The sequence below is a fragment of the Fragaria vesca genome, linkage group LG6 (genome assembly GCF_000184155.1).
Source record: "Fragaria vesca subsp. vesca linkage group LG6, FraVesHawaii_1.0, whole genome shotgun sequence".
Classification (NCBI taxonomy): Eukaryota; Viridiplantae; Streptophyta; class Magnoliopsida; order Rosales; family Rosaceae; genus Fragaria; species Fragaria vesca.
This window is the reverse complement of record NC_020496.1, coordinates 2,378,375-2,390,396: the sequence shown is the minus strand read 5'-3', so window position 1 is coordinate 2,390,396 and position 12,022 is coordinate 2,378,375.

Here is a 12,022-nt window from a genome sequence, read left to right as displayed (position 1 = left end):
CAGGAGATAAAGATGAATACAAGAGGGGCATCTGTGCTTCTCTTCCTTGCATGTGCATTCTTATGCTTGGCTGCTTCTGTTGCTACTGCTGCAGATCCTCCGAAGCAGCAATCGCCTCCCAAGGCAGCAGAGCCTCCAATGCAACCTCCTCGTAATGCTGCAGAGTCTCCCAATCAATCTCCTCCTACAGCAGCAGAGTCTCCCATGCAACATCCTAAGACACCAGAGCCTTCAAAGCTAAAGGGTCGCGCTAAGTTGCGCAAGTGTATTGCTGCTTTCCACAGTGCAAAGGGAACTTGTCTGAAGGAGATCTATGCATCTTATTGGCATCACAGACTCAATATTGGAGAAGATTGCTGCAAGGCTATTAGGGAAGCTGATGATCATTGCGCCGAGACCATTTTCAGTCACTTCAAGAACCCTACTTATGTTCGATTGTTGAAGGAGTATTGCTCAATCAAACAATGATAACAAAGAGGATAGGAATGTTAGTCCGCAATTAGCTAGTTAGGCTTCTTTTGGTTTATTGGTATAGTGAAAGTTAACGTCATTTTCTTTTTTCTTCATGGTGATTCAATATGTTTCCTTAGTGAGTTGTTTATGATATGATATCCATTGCTTCATACCTTAACTCTGCTCTCAACTTCATTCGTAACTCAAAATATTCGTTCATTCTGCAACTTAGATAATTGTCTTAGATATTACCGTAACGGCATAACCCATACCTGACACCAACATATTTTTTTCTTTAGTTTCTGAAGAATTATTTTCAAGGCCTGACCCAAAAAGAAATACATGGCCGCAAGCTCACAAATGCGCTGGACGGCAGGAGTGAATGGAAAATAAGACAGACAGAGATGCAGACATAAAATCTGAGGTTTTCTGATTTGTTTAGTATGTTCTAGGATGATGGAGAAAATTTAGGTGAAAGATACAGTCTGAGTTCTGTAGCTAATCTCAGTTGAATGGAACTGGATTAGCCAAGAAATGATTCTTGTCGATTATTTAAGAAAAGGTAACACGGTTAACTTCCTTTCAACTTGTAGATACAGTGTTGTATCTGCTGACTTATTTATTTATTTATTTTGATGATGGACATAGTATTGAGGTAATTCAGAAATAGGTAGCATTAAGGACATCTACATTCCCTATAGCTAGCTTTGCTAATTGTATACATTCTCCATATGCTGTTTTCAAATAAAATCAAACTTGGTTAAATTTTGCTGGATTTCAACTAGTAATGAACACCAGGGAAAACAAGCTCCACAGATCAAACCTTAGGAATCTACACAGTCCCAAATGCTAAGGTTATGTACGTAGCTAAATGTTTTGGAAAATTCGTCTGCTAATTTGGTTATCACAACTAGTAATAACTGACAACTTAGAAAGAAGCACTGTAATTAGTAAATAGAACTTTGTAATGGAAAGCAGAATTTGATTACGACAAACCACGAATGACTAGTTGTTATAATATCCAGACAAAATAAATAAAATAGTAATGAAAATATTATGAAAGGTTTCATGAGTTACATAAGTTACATGAGTTACACAAGGTTATATGAGTTACATAAGGAACATGGATGGCTTTGGAGTTATAGTCAAGGCATGAGTTACAAGAAGATTCATGAAGCACCATTTATTGGGAGAACACTAATGAGAGGTTTAGATGGTTCCTCCTTAGCCTATAAAAAGAGAGGTCATTTGCTCATTCCAAGCATCTCATCCATCTCAAGCATCTCTTCCAAGAGAGAAACATCCATCTTCCAAGTAGAGAAGAGTCTCCACTCCAAGTTGTGAGTGTAGAGTAGTTGGTAGCAAAACAAGTGTGAAAGAGAGTTTCCTTCAAGTAGTGTTCTTCAAGTTGTGTGTGTATCGCTTGTGTACCCATTATTCTTATAGTGGAAGTTTTTGTTGTTGCTGCCTCGTGGACGTAGTCACATTGCCGAACCACGTTATATCCGGTGTTCCCTTTCCTCTACTCTTTTACATCTTTGCATATTTATCTTTTGTGTGGCTTGAGTTGTTACTTCCATTATATTATTTTTCCCAACTATGGTATCAGAGCCCTTGGTTCGTAGGGCGTAGGGGTTAAAATGGAAGGTTCAAGGAGTACCATGGTTCGACTCAACCACTCAAACTAGATTACATGGAAGCCGCGAATGGAGGACATACTCTATTGCAAAGATTTGCATGAGCCCATCGAAGGAGTTGAGGCTAAGCCGGAAGGGACTTCAGATGCTAATTGGACGAAGATGAACCGCAAGGCGACTGGTCATATTCGAGAGTGGGTGGACGATAGCGTATTCCACCATGTGGCCAACGAAACCGATGCACATGAGTTATGGACGAAGTTGGAGTCTTTGTTTGAGAAGAAGACCACCGCCAAGAAAGTCTTTCTAATTAAAGAGCTGGTCAACATGAAGTATCGTGAAGGTGTGAGAGTCACCGAGCATCTAAACAACTTCCAAAGTATAATCAATCAATTGACGACCATGGGGATGACGATTGATGATGAATTACAAGCATTGCTATTATTGGGGTTGTTGCCAGACAATTGGGAGACCTTTGTCATCACTGTAAGTAACTCTGCTCCTGATGGTAAATTGACTATGGATAATGTTAAAAGTAACATGTTGAATGAAGAGACAAGGAGAAAATCCTCTAGCTACGATAATAGCCAAGTCTTTGTGGCGGAGAATAGAGGTAGGAGCAAGAGTAAAAGACCTACAGGCCATGGAAGGAGTGTGAGACGATCCAGGACGAGGTCCAACGGAAAGTGTCATCATTGTGGCATCTTTGAGCATATGAAGAGAAATTGCAACAAGTTGAAAAAGGATCAAAGGGGGGTGCGAGATGGCAATACTCATCAATCGAAGGATGACACAAGCTACCGTGTGCAATGATGTGTATGAGTTTATTTGTCTTGAAAAAGAATGCCTACATGCTGACTATACTCTCGGTGTTGCATGGGTCATTGATTCTGGAGCCTCTTTCCATGCCACTCCAAATAAGGAGTTTTTCTCGACATACAAATGTGGTGAATTTAGGATTCTAAAGATGGGCAACGAAGGCTACTCCAAGATTGCAGGAATTAAAGATGTCTGCTTTGAGACCGATTTAAGCAACAAGCTTATGTTGAAAGATGTTCGACATGTTCCTGGCCTACGTCTCAAACTCTCAATTTGATGTCAACTGGCCTGCTTGATCGGGAAGGGTATCATCATCATGGAGGAGATCAAAAATGGAGGCTTACCAGAGGATCACTAGTGATGGCTAGAGGAAAGTTGTGTTGCACCCTCTACAAGACATATGGCAAGATATGCAAAGGGGAGTTGAATGTCGCAGACGACTTTTCCCCAAGTCTATGGCACAAGCGGCTAGGTCACGTGAGTGAAAAGGGATTACAAGTTTTGGCAAAGAAGTCTCTTATTCCCTTTGCCAAAGGTACCTCATTTGACTCTTGTGATCACTGTTTATTTGGTAAGCAACATAAAGTTAATTTTGCTAATACATTTACAAAGAAAGAGAATGTTTTAGACCTAGTACACTCAAATGTATGTGGCCCCATGAAAGTTGATTCACTAGGTCATAGCAAATATTTTGTCACTTTTATTGATGATGCTTCACAAAAGGTTTGGGTGTATTTGTTGAAATCAAAAGACCAAGTGTTCCAAACCTTCAAGGAGTTCCATGTCATGGTTGAGAGGGAGACGAGACAAACCCTCAAGTGTCTCCGCAATGAAAATGGTGGAGAGTACACTTCCGAACGAGTTCAGAGGTTATTGTTCAAAGTATGCCATTAGACATATATATAAAGACAATTCTTGACACTCCACAACATAATAGTGTAGCAGAGAGGATGAACTGCACTATTTTGGAGAAAGTGAGAAACATGTTAAAGACGGCTGACCTAGCGAAAGAGTTTTAGGGCGCAGCAGTGACAACCGCATGTTACCTCTTCAACCAAACACCATGTGTACCGTTGGGCTTGGAGACCCTAGAAAGTGTGTGGACCAGTAGAAGCACTTCATATTCTCACTTGAAGGAGTTTGGGTGCAAAGCATTTGCACATGTTCCAACGGAGAAAAGATCGAAGCTAGATGACAAGGCAGTGCCATGCATCTTTCTTGGGTACGGTAATGAAGAGATAGGCTACCGGTTATGGAATCCAATAACCAAGAAGTTATTCAGAAGCAGAGATGTGGTGTTCCATTAGGATCAGACTGTTGCGAATTTTGACAAGAACGTACTAGAAAATGCAGACCGCCTCACCTATGACTCGTCCCCGCTCCAAGAAGAGTCTAACAAATCTCAAGAAATGGTAAATGAAGTCGTTCTTGATACGGCAGAAGCAGAACCTGCAGGTGCTGTAAATGATGACCAGGAGAATCAGGTTCAGGATGATCATGATCAGAGGGAGCCTAATCAAGAGCAACAATAGGAGAATGCCCAAGAACCAGTTCGAAGATCTCATAGAGTGTCGAAGCCAAGTACCAAGTATCATTCTTCTCAATATATTTTGCTCACTAGTGATGGAGATAATCCATATTCCAAATACATTCTGTTGACCGGTGATGGAGAGCCTGAATGCTTTGAGGAGGTAAAGACTCATGTAGACGGCGGCAAGTGGATGTTAGCTATGAAGTCTAAGATGGAGTCCTTGTTGAAAAATGGTACCTACGAGTTGGTGGAGCTTCCTAAAGGCCGAAAAGCACTGAAAAACAAATGGGTGTTTAAGTTGAAGAGGAACGAGAACGACAAGTTGACAAAGTTTAAGACTCGTTTGGTTGTCAAAGGTTTTGAGCAAAAAGAAGGAATAGACTTTGAAGAGATCTTCTCACCAGTGGTTAAGATGACATTTATCAAAGTTATTTTGGGCATGGCAGCTAGCATGGACCTTGAGGTGAAGCAGTTAGATGTAAAAAGGGCATTCCTACACGGTGATTTGGAGGAAGGAATATACATAGAGCAATCAAAAGGTTTTGAGGTCGAGAGCAAGGAGCACATGGTTTGCAAGTTAAAGAAAAGTTTGTATGGACTGAAGCAAGCACCAAGGCAATGGTACAAGAAATTTGACTCATTCATGGTGGGTCATGGATACAAGAGAACTGATGCAGACCCATGTGTGTACATTCAACGGTTCACTGGAGGTATATTCATAATTTTGTTGCTTTATGTTGATGATATGTTGATAGTGGGGCAAGACGTTTCTATGATAGGCAAGTTGAAGGCAGATTTATCAAAGTCTTTTAATATGAAAGACTTAGTTTTAGCTAAGTAGATTTTGGGCATGGAGATTACCTGTGACAAGAAGGCAAAGAAATTTTGGTTGTCACAAGAGAGGTATATTGAACGGGTGCTTGAAAGGTTCAACATGAAAGAAGCCAAGTTAGTGTGCTCACCTCTGGGTAATCACTTCGAGTTAAGCAGATTATTATGCCCAACTACACAAGAGGAGAAAGACAAGATAGCAAGTATCCCTTACTCCTCAACTATTGGTAGTCTTATGTATGTCATGGTATGTACTCGTCCAGATATTGTTCATGTAGTTGGAGTTATTAGTAGATATTTATCTAACCCTGGTAAAGAGCATTGGGAAGCTGTTAAGTGGATACTCAAATATTTGTGGGGCATCTCAAAGTTGTGCTTGTCTTTTGGTGGATCTGAACCCGTTTTGGAGGGTTTTACAGATGTCAATTTAGCTGGGGACTTTGATAACAGAAAGTCCACTTCTGGGTACTTATTTACATTTGTGGGGGAGCTGAATCATGGCAGTCCAAGTTACAGAAGTGTGTTGCCTTATTCACCACTGAGTCCGAGTACATAGCGGCAAACGAAACAGGCAAGGAAGTAATATGGCGGCAAAGGTTTATTCAAGAGTTGGGTGTGAAGCAAGAAAGGTATGTGGTACATTGTGATAGTCAGAGGGCTATTCACTTGAGTAAAAATACAGTTTATCACCCTCGCACTAAACCCTAAACAACGAATAATTCTTCATAATATATATACCAGCTATATATTACTGAATAGTGTTTATGTCCACTATTTAAGCATGAATTATGTTACATAGACAAGCTCATCAACGTGAAGGAGGAATTATTCGTTGTATCCGGAACATATCTAAGGTGGTGTACCTAGCCAATGAGCCTACGACATCTGTGTTTTTTTAGCACTTCACTCACCTCAGTTAACGTTGGTGGAAACGGTGTCAGGACCCACCCCGAATTTCATCTTGAAACCCGAAGTAAATCCTGCGGGGACTACCTCCAAGGAAGATATTACCGAAAATTCGGCATAACCTCTCTTGAAAATGGACAACCCTTCCTAATTATCCCTGCATACACTTCTAAAAATCAAGCTACTCTTAGAGCCTTCGTGCTCCCCAAATCACAACATCTCCCAATTTACTCACTAATCTAAATCTAATCCCACATCAACAATTCATTGGTTCAGAGCAACTTTAAAAGGAATAAAAGAGACAGAATAACAAATAAGCGGAAACTATATTACGAACTATGCCTCGACTCCAAGTACGCCCGACCTCGCCTAAACTAACCTACAAACTGGGCATTTTTTTAAAAGAACGAAGGGCCCAGGGGAGAAGCAATTGAAAAATGAGTGAGTGGACAAAAATAAATTTAAAAGGAATAATTCTTTATGCTTTCCCAATTTAATTTCCATAGAAATTATACTACATGCGACAGCTCAAAAGCGTTTAACTCAAAAACTGGTAATTTCACGACTAGCTCCGGCTAGTCGCCAAATGAAATAAAATGGAGCCTCTTAAGCTAAACTTTATAAACATATATGTGTATGTATTTACACTCGTCAGACTCCTTGTATGAATTCTATGAACAAATTAGAAAACTAGAAATTCATGCAAGGCTACGACACTTGCGTCTAACGCTAACGCTCACGTCGCGCCATAATAGAATTTTTCCTCATTATGACCGAAGAGGACGGGTGTATATATACGTGTGGACTCCCTATATGAAAACCTAAATAAACCAGAAAAGAGAGTAGTTTTCATATAAGACTATGATGCTTGTGTCTAACACTCACATCACACCATAATAGTATTTTACCTCATTACGACGGACCAAACACGTATGGCTAGCTAGCATTTATATACATATTATACTCATAACATCCATATACATATTCACTGAAAATCTCATTTTCGGTAATTCTCCAAAATAATGAAAATTACCAATTACAAAAGAGGCTATAAAAGTTCCCAGCTAGGCTGGATTCCAAACCCTTTTCAAAAAAAGAGGCTATAAAAGTATGGCTCTACCGAAAGATCTCATTTTCGGTACTTTTCAAATAGCGAAGTTCACAAATAAAATATAAATAATCACTTCCGAAAATACTTCGCAGAAATCAATCGTGAAAGGAAATTATTCCACAATTTAAGAATCAACAATATAAAAATCAACCATCATTAAAATATGAGGACATTATATGCATTTAATTTAAAACAAACATCCACTCACCGTATTAGGCCTAAGCCTTCCTTTGCTCGGAATACTCATCGAGCACTGCCTCCAATTATTCACACTCAATGGCCTATCCCACGTCTGATAATAAACAGAAAAATAAATTGGTCAGACCGGACTCCACAATCATTATTGAATCGACTTCTTCCCAGTTTGACTAGGATTTCCTAGGTTGATCAAGAATTGACCAGGCTTGACCCCACGTTTGACCAACAAATATTAATAATCATTTTCGATTAACTTTGCAACTATAACTCCTTCCGTTCCAAACCAAACCTTAACCGATAATCGAAGTCACAAACAATTTCCAAGCCTTTAAAACATCAACCAATTTACTAAGGGCACCCAAAAAGGGTTTCTCATAAATAGAAAGTTTCTAAAAATGGAAAGTTTCCTAAAATAGAAACTTTCCTCACTTAGAAAGATTTCCGATTACAACCTACAAACTTTCCTATTACTGAAACGACATACAACGAAAAGGAAACATCGATCACTATCTCCATCATTTCTGCCAGCTCCACCCCTTGCCAGACTCCGGCGACTTGCCGAAATATTCTGTAGGATTCCGGCCTCTTGCCGGAATTTCACCATGACCTCCCTAAATTCTTCAATACACCAAGTTCTCGATAAGCAACACCAAAAATGCATCCAATCAGTCTGAATATCCACACAACAACTATATAACATCAAAGGAGATCAAGATTACCTTCCATCGATCTCAAATGTTATCCCAAGAACTCTCCTGGTCCGGACTCAACATGCAGGACCCCCAAACATCCACAACCACTGCCTCATTCTTCACTGCAACAACACCAATCACCTCGGATCATCTCCGGTCAAGCGCACTAGACCACTGCCTCGGTCCCGATCGATAAGCAACGCCACCAATGTCCATCTCAACTTCACACTAAGCTCATAGGACCTACTAAAAAGCTGAAGAACTCGCCAGAAACCACCGAGCGCCGGCCGCCGGAACTAGGAGCTTGAAACCCGGAAAACACAGAAAAAGGGGTTTTCAATTAGGGCACGATTTGGGGAAAAGAAAGGTACCAGAAGGTGAAGCAGGAAGAGAGGAAGATAACCCTACCTCCCACTCGTCACGCCGTGGCCGGAATCTCGAGGATTCGCCGGAAAACAGTCGAGGCTTCTCTCCCTCGGTTTGGCTTTGAATCGGGCTAGAGTCGAGTGCTATGGACCGGGTTAGATAGAAGAGAATGAGACGGTCATGTTGAGACCGGTGTGGCAGTGAGTGGTGGCCGGAATCGGCGACGATGCGCAGGAGAAGACTGACGCAGCTGGAGAGAGGAGAGAGAGGCTGGAGCTCGGGTCAACGCCCGAGTGTGGCTTCTTGACTCGGTCAACTCTTCCCTTCCCTTTATACTTGATTTGACGGTCAAGATCAAAACCCTAAAGATCCGACGACCAAGATTAAATGGCCATTCTAATTTCAGAAAATTAATTTCTTTTACCAAACCTTCAATAAATCGTAGAAAATACTTCAAAGCTCCAAAAATAAACCAAAACGACCGGAGAACCCGTGTCGACACGAATTACGACACCGAGACCTTAAAAGAAGAATTTGACATTTTCAGAAAAACTCGCAAATAAACTTGAGTGTTAACTTACTTAGTTACCGAACACGGTTAAATTCCTCAGTAACTCGTAGAATACCCAGTAAATAGGTAAAATTGGGTCTGGGGTGTTACAAACGGTGTTATTAGTCTGCCGAGATTCATATTAGAATGTAGAAAAACGCATTCGTCCATTGATATTATGATTAAGAAACAACAAGAATGAAGACCGCTGTTTTTTGCGTTCATCTTCAGAACCATACAAGCAAGATCAATCGATCATTCCACAGCCCCAAGCTCTCAGATCTTTTGAGGTCAAAATAATACCCAAAATGTAGGAAGTTGTTCTTACTCGGTTTCAATCAAGATCGGCTGTTGTTTTCTTCACCATGATATACTTGAAATCAGATCAGTATTTCATTTCGTGAAACGATTTCCATCAACCATCCTATATTCGTTCACTCTCACAGTCTCACAATCAAACCAATTCAAGCTTCTGTGTTTGGTTTACAGATATATGAGAGGAGAGAGAAAGTAGATCTGAGTTAATTCCCTCTCTCCTCCACCGTCAACTTCCGAGCACCACCGTGACCCACCAACACTACTAGACTCATCGACTTCCGACGAGTCTGTTCCTCCCTCCGCGGTCTTTTGACGACATCAAAAACCAACTCATGCGCCGCCGATGTACAGGTACCCAAAATTTTCTCTGGGCACCCAAACCTTCTTCCCTGCATATCTGAATTGGAATATATGTAATCAAATCCAAAAAGAAAAGGGAAAGCTCTCTTCTCTGTGATGGGAACTAAATTGATTATTCACCCATAGAGATTAGCTTTCTGTTATGTTCGTTTTCATGTGAAGAAGAAGACAATAGAGTTTGACGAATTTTACATGTTGACGGAGTTAAACAGATCAACAATCCACGTAACTGTTATTTAAAATGTTGTAAACGTGTCTTAAACTTATTGGCAGCTGGGTACACCACCTCAGATATGTTCCCGGTACAAAGATAATTTCTCATATATTATATATAGAAAATGACATCCCACTGTCCTAAACAGTTAAATAAAATAGAAAAACCACATTTCAACAGATTTAAACAAATAAAGACATAAACCCAGACCCACAGTGCATAATACCACAACCCAACAATTTTTTAAGCAAAATACCTGAAAAACCAATCTTTTTTAAAATATCTACAAAACTGTCATTGTCTCAACCAAAAATACCCTCTCTCTCCCTCCCCCTCCCCCTCCCCTCCCCTCCCCTCCCTCTCTCTCTCTCCACCACACTACGCCGATCGACTCCGCCGTTGCTAGATCGACCTCGCCGATCGACTCCACCGCCTGCTAGATCGACTCCGCCGCCTACCACGAGATTGCAGAGATTAGGAATATCCCTAAATCTTTTGCTGAAACTGTGATTCATCCACCAAACCCTACTAGATCGAAAGAAGTATAAGATGAGAAATGAATAGGGGACTAAATAGAAGAGATTGGAGAAGGACTATCCAATCTGGGGAAGAGAGTTGCTGGGATTTTCAGCCCACTGGGATTTTTTTTTTTTTTTCCGGCAGCTGAGCCTGAGATAAGATTCTTCTCTCTTTAGTTCTTTTGGATTTAATGGGTCATCGCTCACCACTTCATCTTAAAATTTTAACCTCCCGCTCTTTTAATTTTGACTTTTTGTTCCCCGCTTGCTATTTTATGGCGTTTGTCATCTTTTAATAGCGTTTAAAATTTTCAAACACTATAGAAACACTTTCAGCTTACATTTCATAACAATTTCTGAAAAAAACGCTATAGTAATATGCTATGATTGATACTTTTTCTTGTAGTGTTTCGTCGGAGGAATTGAAGCAGGAGGAGTTAGGTATTAGAGCCGTCAGAATTGATTTTAGCGTCCAGATCTGATGACTACGAGTTGGTTTGTATTCATTTGTGAAAAGTTGAGGTGAAGGGAGTTGTGCTACTTTTATTTTCATAATGTTGCTTTCTTTCTAATCTAAAATTTGGGCGACGAGTTTCTGCAAATTAAGTGTGATTAGTGTTGTATACCTCATTATGCATAAAGATTGGACGACTAGGCAGTAGCAGGAAGATTTGATGACCAATGTAGTAGCAGGAAGATTTGACGACCAATGTAGTAGCAAGAAGATTTGACGACCAGACAATGTAGTAGTAGGAAGATTGGATGACTAGACAGTGTAGTAGCAAGAAGATTGGACGACCAGACAATGTAGTAGCAGGAAGATTGGACGACGAGGCAGTAGCAGGAAGATTTGACGACCAGTGTAGTAGCAGGAAGATTGGACAACTAGGCAGTGTAGTAGCCGGAAGATTGGACGACCACACAATGTAGTAGCATGAAGATTGGACGACCATGTAGTAGCAAAACATGCTACTACATTAGCTGAGCCACTGAAAACCTGCTACTGCACTTCCTGAAGCTGCTACTACACTAGCTGAACCACTAAAATCCTGCTACTACATCTATTGGAATTGTAGCTTTCCAGCAAAACATACTACTACATTAGCTGAGCCACTGAAAACCTGCTATTGCACATACTGAAGCTACTACTACACTAGCTGAACTACTAAAACCCTGCTACTACATCTATTGGAAGTGTAGCTTTCCAGCAAAACATGCTACTACATTAGCTGAGTCACTGAAAACCTGCTACCGCACTTACTGAAGCTGCTACTACACCAGCTGAACCACTAAAACCCTGCTATTACATCTATTGGAAGCGTAGCTTTCTAGCAAAACATGCTACTACATTAGCTAAGCCACTGAAAACCTATTACTACTTCTACTAAGATGTTAACCTCTGCTACTACTTTCTACTGGAATGTTAACCCCTGCTACCACTTCTATTAGAATTAACTGCTGCTACTACTACTGGGATGTTAACCCCTGCTACTACTTCTACTGGAATGTTAACCCTTG